The following is a 7,442-nucleotide window of genomic DNA, read 5'->3' on the forward strand; positions in this document are numbered from 1 at the left end:
GTTTTCGCGGCCAAGGTGCCAGAGGGCAAGGGCTTTGTGGATAACTCCATCGGGCGTACGATCGTCCTGCGTTTTGATGACATCCACGCTATGTTGAAGCTTCATCCGCTGCACTACACCTTCGTTCGGCTATTTTCGCTGAGTATGAAGATGCGGATCATTCGCGACAAGACCCCGGACATCGTGATAGTCGACCCCTTCTACATGCGTGCCAAGATCTTGGGCAGCGCTGGGGACCGGCAAGTTGCGAGTTCTTACCTCGAAGGCGTCATTCTGGCAAACCAAGATAAGGATAACTTCCTCGTGCCTTACTTTCCCGAGTAAGTCCTCCCCTCAACCGGCCCGTAACATATGAATTCTTACATTTCGATCATTTTTCTTTTAACATTCCGTGTTTTCTGCAGTGACACACGTTGCACGCTCATCCTCCTAAGCCCCAAATATTCCATGGCCACGTATTTCGACCCGGACCGTCAGTCGAACGTAGACTACACAAATGTCAAGAAGGTTCTTGATGATGTTCTCCCCGGCTACGCCAAATCTGGAGGCACCTTCACCAGGCCTATTCGTAAGTACGGCAAGCACGTGTTCTCCCACAATACGACGTTCTGCTGTGTCAAGCAGCCGCCTGGCGGTCAGAAGGGTGCCTACTACGCCATCCATCACATGCGGGCGATCGTACGGGACCATCATCAACTTCTGCTACCGAGTAAACTCAAAGATTGGGCAAAGAGCGTGTCGGCAATCCAGGACGCGGACCTCCGGCAAGAATTCTTTCGCATCCAGTCAGAGTTTGCGGAAATCATCCATCAAGATGTCCTTCGTACCTCGGGGCAGTTCTACCTCAACAATCAACCGTCCAACAGTGACATCGACACAATGCTACAAATGTAGGCTGACAACGACCGTTATTTCATGACTCCCACGATAGACGGCGGCTTCATCCACGCTCCGGTCCCTTGAGTCGAGTCGAAAGCAGTGATGCTGTGTCTAGTTCTGAAACATCGATTGGCTCATGTTGTAATTAAACTTTAATGAACTTGTAGTATGTCTCTTTGGTTTCGAGAGTCGTTCAACTTAGATGTAATCGATGCTATTAATGTCTTGCTTTTCTCTTCCGATCGTTCTGTTGCATACTTATATATTGCTTATGTATTGTCTGTGAATTGGTACTAACGTTTCATTTGGCTAGTGCATAGCGATGCCGACGTATGTCGTGTACAAGGGTAAGGTTCCCGGAGTCTACGATGACTGGGAGGAGTGTCGGAGACAGGTTCACCGATTCAGCGGTAACAGTTACAAAGGGTACACCACTAGGGCCGAGGCCGAATCTAGATACGCCCGCTATCTAGCGGGAGAGGGGAGGGAGTGTTGGAGGAACCGGATGAAGACGAGTTTCATCGTGATGATGCTCATCGTGATGACCGCAGCTCTCTTCTATGTGATGGTAGTTTAGATGATCGATATCGACTTGTAATGTGAAGACAAACTCGCTACTCGCGGTCTCGAGACTTGTAATATAATGTTCTATCTTTGTTCGGTCTTTTTAATTCGGAGATTGGTTGGGGTTTGCCACGGCCAACAGCTTTAGCAGATTGGTTGGGGTTGGTCTGGGGACACTCACGCATATAGTGGCCAGATTCCCCACACTTGAAACAAGTCACGGAACTGGTACGTGGAGGAACATTGTTGGTTGGACCCCCATAGGGCTTGGCTGGAGCAGACTGTTGAACAGAGCGAGGCGCCTGGAAAGATGGCCTCGGTGTGAACCTGGGGGGCAGGGCGGTGTTGGGCACCCACACGCGGCGCTTCTGAGGACCAGCACCGGATGAGGAACCCATGTCACGGCCATGCTTGCGTGTTGCGTCATAATCAGTCTGACCAGTTTCAGCACTGATGGCTTTGTTAACAAGTTTCTGAAAAGATGTGCACTCATGCAGACGGAGGTCGCGGCGAAGCTCAGGACTAAGTCCCTTACGGAACCTTGCTTGCTTCTTGGCATCAGTAGAAACTTCCTCAGTTGCATATCGTGCGAGGTTACCAAACTCCCTGCTGTAAGCATCCACAGAGAGTCGGCCTTGGGTGAAATTGCAAAATTCCTCACGTTTACGGTCCATGAGACCCTCCGGAATGTGATGTTCACGGAAAGCCTCACTGAATTCAGCCCAAGTAGTGACATGGCCCGCTGGGCGCATAGCTCCATAATTCTCCCACCATAGACTGGCGGGGCCTTCAAGATGATATGCAGCAAAGGTGACCTTGTCAGCCTCAGCTACTAGCGCGGAATGCAGCTTGTGAGAGATACTGCGAAGCCAGTCATCAGCGTCGAGAGGCTCGACGGAGTGGTGGAACGTGGGTGGATGTAATTTGATAAAATCACTGAGTGACACCACGTTAGTCCTCTGATGGTGTGCTGTGTTCTGTTCAATACGCTCCAACAAACGGTTGGTCTCCCGCTTGTTTCTCTCAGCTTCCATCATAACCTCGGCTAGGGAAGGAGGATGAGGCAGATTTGCATTCCTGACTTCACTGCCTTCGGCCTGCTCTTGAGGAGCAGGGTTAGTGCGCGTGTTGACCATCCTAGGTAAACAAGACAATGATTTAGTCAGGATGATAAAATTCCGACATAGGATACATAATGTAAGGAGTAACTCGAAATGCAAGATGATCATCCGTATGACATGGTAGATACAGAAACTGCTTCTTTATTCCATCGTCATACACACCATACAGGGTTTAGTACAAGACCAAACAAAGTACTATTACGGTGAAAAGAGGATTACATCTCATCGGAGGCATCCCAAGCTCCTATACATTATTTTTCTACACCTCCGGAAAGAGTACAAACTAGGTCATATCCCACGAGTCACGCGGGACGATAGCCGACACAGATAGTGCGAACTAGTGATACTACCACTAACTCAGACCGATCCGCAGTAGTCCTCGTAGAAGTCACCTCCATAGCCTGGAAGCTCAACATGATCATCCGGAAACAGACGATCTCGCGGAGCTTGTGGACCATAGGGACTAGGATGAGGTCTTGGACCAACAGACGGTGGCCTGCGGGGACCGCGAGGTGGGGTGATGCCTCCTACATCACGCCAACCCATCACGTCTGGCAAAGCAGATCTCACAGGATAGAGATCGCGCATATCCGAATATCCCGCTTGCACCGCCGGTGCAAACCGAGTCAACGTGGCCCAATGGTCAGCACGGGTATTGAAGACCTCTAGCCTCAAGGCCCGATTTTCACGGTCCTTATCCTCGAGCATCTCAGCAGTGGTGCGAGTCCGTGAATCCTCCTGAGTGGGGTCAGCATAGATAGCCTGGAGATACCCTTGTGCTCCCGGAAGTGATCCTGGCATATACCGGAAATCAGAGTCCCGGAATAGACCAGATCTGACTCGCATGATGGTCATCATAGAGTAGGCGGCGTCCTGCACAGCCATCTCAATAGTAACCCTGAGTCCATAGGAGAAGTGAAGGGGCTCAGTGGACCCAGGATAAGATGGAAATATCCTGACAGTGCAGAGATACTTGCTTTGATTGAAGTCTCGGAATTGCTCTTCGACCGTGTACTCAGGATACCAGCGGTATCCGGCCTCAGTCATTACCCTGACCAACATGGCAGTATGGCCGGGTACATCTAGGCATCGGGTCAGGCGAACCACTTGATTGAGGTCGCGAGTGGCCATCTGAAAACATAATCATAATGCAAAGGCATTAGAATTTCTAGCAAAATTTCGGCAGCATAACAGCTGTAGATGCTCAAGAAGGATTTTGAGACATTTGACAAAGGATTACATACACACTCAACATCATCATATCAAAGTTCTGAGTCCATCCTAACAACATAATGTGGTAGTAGAACTGAACTAGGCTTCCATCCATCAAACCTATAAGGTACTACTGATTAGTAACACGTGAACCTGATAGAGAGAATAGATCCTAATTCCTTAACCCCCGGTGGAAGAATAGACTGACTCAGATCAGAATGTCATAAGATAAAGGAGTAAAAAGAGCCTTACGTTCCAACCCACAAACAATTCCCCTACATATAACTAAAGAATTTCTAGACTCAACATCGACCAGTTTGGCTTGGAGAACCTACAGGCAGTCCGGCTCTGATGCCAACGCTGTCAGGACCCCGACTCGATGTCACATCGATCTAGCCGGTAACACCTCATATCACTTTGCGGCCTCACTCACGGTATCCCCACGGGTGTCGTCTTACCTTTGCCCGGGACCGTTTGCGCCTTTTGGCTCACGTATATGATAGTGTCGCTAGCATCCATATGACAAGGAGCCCGGGCTGACATGACTAGTCGTAAACCCAAAGTGGCACAGACTTACAGGGACAGGCATCCATGACCCAGCTTCGGACGTGTCGGTCATCAGCAAGTGGGTCCGGGCTGTAGCACTGGGCTAGCAGGACTCCGGTAAACCGGGCTGTAGCGGGCTAACAGGAATCCGGTACTCAATGCGTGACATTTCCCCGAAGGGACAGACACAGGAACGAAGAAGGACACATGCCGGCCAACCTAAGTGTTCCAGAGCAGTAGCAAGCTACCATGGCTCAGCGGTAACACTAGGAGACATTTCCCGGTAAGAGAGGCTACTAAAGATAAACAACTAGATAGTCAGATCCCACACATACCAAGCATTTCAATCATACACACAATATGCTCGATATGTGCAAATACAACGAAGCATCACAACATGACTCTACGACACAAGTACTTTATTTAAGGCTCAGGGAGCCATACATAACATACACAAGGGTACGGGTCTCACGACCCAGCATTCAAGTCATACAGTCATACAAACCAGCAGCGGAAGTAACTTGTCTGAGTACAGACAACTAGTAAAATAAAAGAGGCTTGGAAAGCCTAGCTATACTACGTGGTCCTTCACAAGCTCGGGATCACCACCTGGGCCTTTAGCCTACTCGTTGATGTCAACGTCTACGTAGAACCCATCAGAAGGGGTTGCAGCGTCTTCTGTAAAATGTAAATTATAGCAACATGAGTACAAAGGTACTCAGCAAGACTTACATCAGGTCCTACATACATGCATATTATCAAGAAGGGTTGGTGGAGTTGTTGCAGCAAGCCAGCTTTGACTCTTGGCTAGGCTAACCTACGAGACTCCAACTTGAAATGGTTTTGCGCACACGAGTCCACTACTCACCAATTCAATACACTACCGAGGATCCACCTCCGTCTTCCTACGGAAGAGCCATCCTCGGCACTCACACTTATCTTGAGGCTTTTAATAGTTTCCATTTACTTGTCTATGAACTGTATAGGCAACCAAGTAGTCCTTTACCGCGGACGCGGCTATTCGAATAGATCATGTTAACCCTGCAGGGGTGTACTTCTTCATACACGCTCTCACCACTTACCGTCGTTTACACGACATGTACTCGGCAACCTTCAAGCGGAAGCCCAACGTGGGTGTCGGCCATGACCTACCTAATCACCTAAGCCTCCAGTCCAGGTTTATCGCCTATCCAGGTTCCATCCGCAGGGAGTCCGGCCGAGGTTTCCCATACGGCCCCGAACGATGTGAACAGGGTTCCCGAGATACCTAACGGGTATTCGGTACACCGTGCCACGTACCTACCGCATCACAGCCCACCCCTACGGTCAGCGCTGTCCACGGCCTCCAGTAGGCTACAAACACCAGAAACTACTTGCAACTCCTGGACAGAGAACTAGGGTGAATAAGAAGTCGAGAGGGTCCATTGGTTTCGGGCCCAATGCATGGTAGTAGCTGATTCTTAAATCACACATACAGATCTCAGTGCTTAAGGTCGGCTTCAATGAAACAACCCACCATGTACTCCTACATGGCCTCTCATCGATACCTTTACCAAATCGTGTTCACCACACCACTCTCATTACCGACATAATCATTTCTCTCTAGCCCATCACCCAGATGAACCAGACCTGACACGACTCTAAGCATAGCAGGCATAGCAAGGTAGGAACAACACATACATATGGCTCAATCAACTCCTACACATGCTAGTGGGTTTCATCTAGTTACTGTGGCAATGACAGGTCATGCAGAGGAAATGGGTTCAACTACCGTAACACACAGCAATTTGAAACGCGTTGTCTTAATGCAGTAAAAGAGAGCAGGAGCGAGAACATGGGATTGTATCGATATGATCAAATGGTTGGTTGCTTGCCTGATGGTTCGATGCACTGATACGGTTCTTCGTTAGGGTAATCACGATACTCCTCGGAGACAGAACCTGTCGCAAGGGACACCGATACAAAACCATCACCAAACAATGTGCAACAATATGACGCATGCATGAAACATGGCAATATGAGTGTGTTGGGCTAATGCAACTAGAACCAGAAGGGTTTGAACCAATTTGAATCAAAGATTCAAATTTCAAACTCAAACATGGCCTTTTAAGGTGCTTTTCCTTGTTTTGCATTAAACATCAAGTTAACTTGTGTAGTCATGCATGAAAATAGTACAGATGGATAGATTGGATTTTTCTGATCATTTTTCATATATAATTTGTCTGATTTGGAGTTACAGAATAAAAGTTATGAATTTTTGAAATTTAAATTATATTCTGGAATTTCCTATACTAGAATAATTCCAGAAAATCATTATTGTGTCAGCCTGACGTCAGTGTGACGTCAGCAGGTCAACGGAACACGTCAGGGTCAAACCTGACAGTGGGTCCCGCATGTCAGGGTGATTATTTTAATTAAAGTTTAATTAAAACTAATCCTGTTTAATTAACAGGGCTGGGCCCCACCTGTCATTGACTCAGGGGAGTCAACCAGGGCCCACCCGTGGTCAAAGTCAATGCCAGCGGCGCCGGCGTTTAGCCGCCGGCGAGCCCGACGCGGCGGCGGGAGTGGTTTTGGCCATTTCGGCAACCAAATGGGTCGCGGAGACCACCGGAGTGGAGCTGAGGACAAGCCGCAGCTCTTGGTGGAGTCCGTTGGGGTCGGGGTGACCGGAGTTGGCGCCGGCGACGACTTTGGCGGCCACCGGGGTTCGGCCGAAGATGAATTTGGCGCTAAAGGGGTCGGTGAGGCTCGGGGAGTGGCTAGCTAGGTGCTGCGGGACTCGGTGAGTAAGATGGACACCAGCTTGTGGCCGGAGGGTGGCCGGAAGCACGTCGGCAACGAGATCCGCGGCGGTGCGGGCGTGTGATCCTCGTGCGGTGGCTACACGGCTCGGGAACGAGAGAGGGAAGGTCGGAGGAGTAGCTAGGCTCACAACGCTCCCATAGAGGCCACTGGCGGGGTCGGGGACGAGCTGAGGCGGCGACGGCGTTGAAGGGGATCTCCGGCGACGGCGGGCTCGGGCGAGGTCGGTGCGGTGGTCTCGGGCCGCTCGAGCACACGGGGCTCGGCTAGCTCGATGAAGTGGACGGCGGCGAAGCTCCTAGACACGGTGGCACG

The sequence above is a fragment of the Triticum dicoccoides genome, chromosome 4B, assembly GCF_002162155.2.
Source record: "Triticum dicoccoides isolate Atlit2015 ecotype Zavitan chromosome 4B, WEW_v2.0, whole genome shotgun sequence".
In the NCBI taxonomy this organism is placed as follows: Eukaryota; Viridiplantae; Streptophyta; class Magnoliopsida; order Poales; family Poaceae; genus Triticum; species Triticum dicoccoides.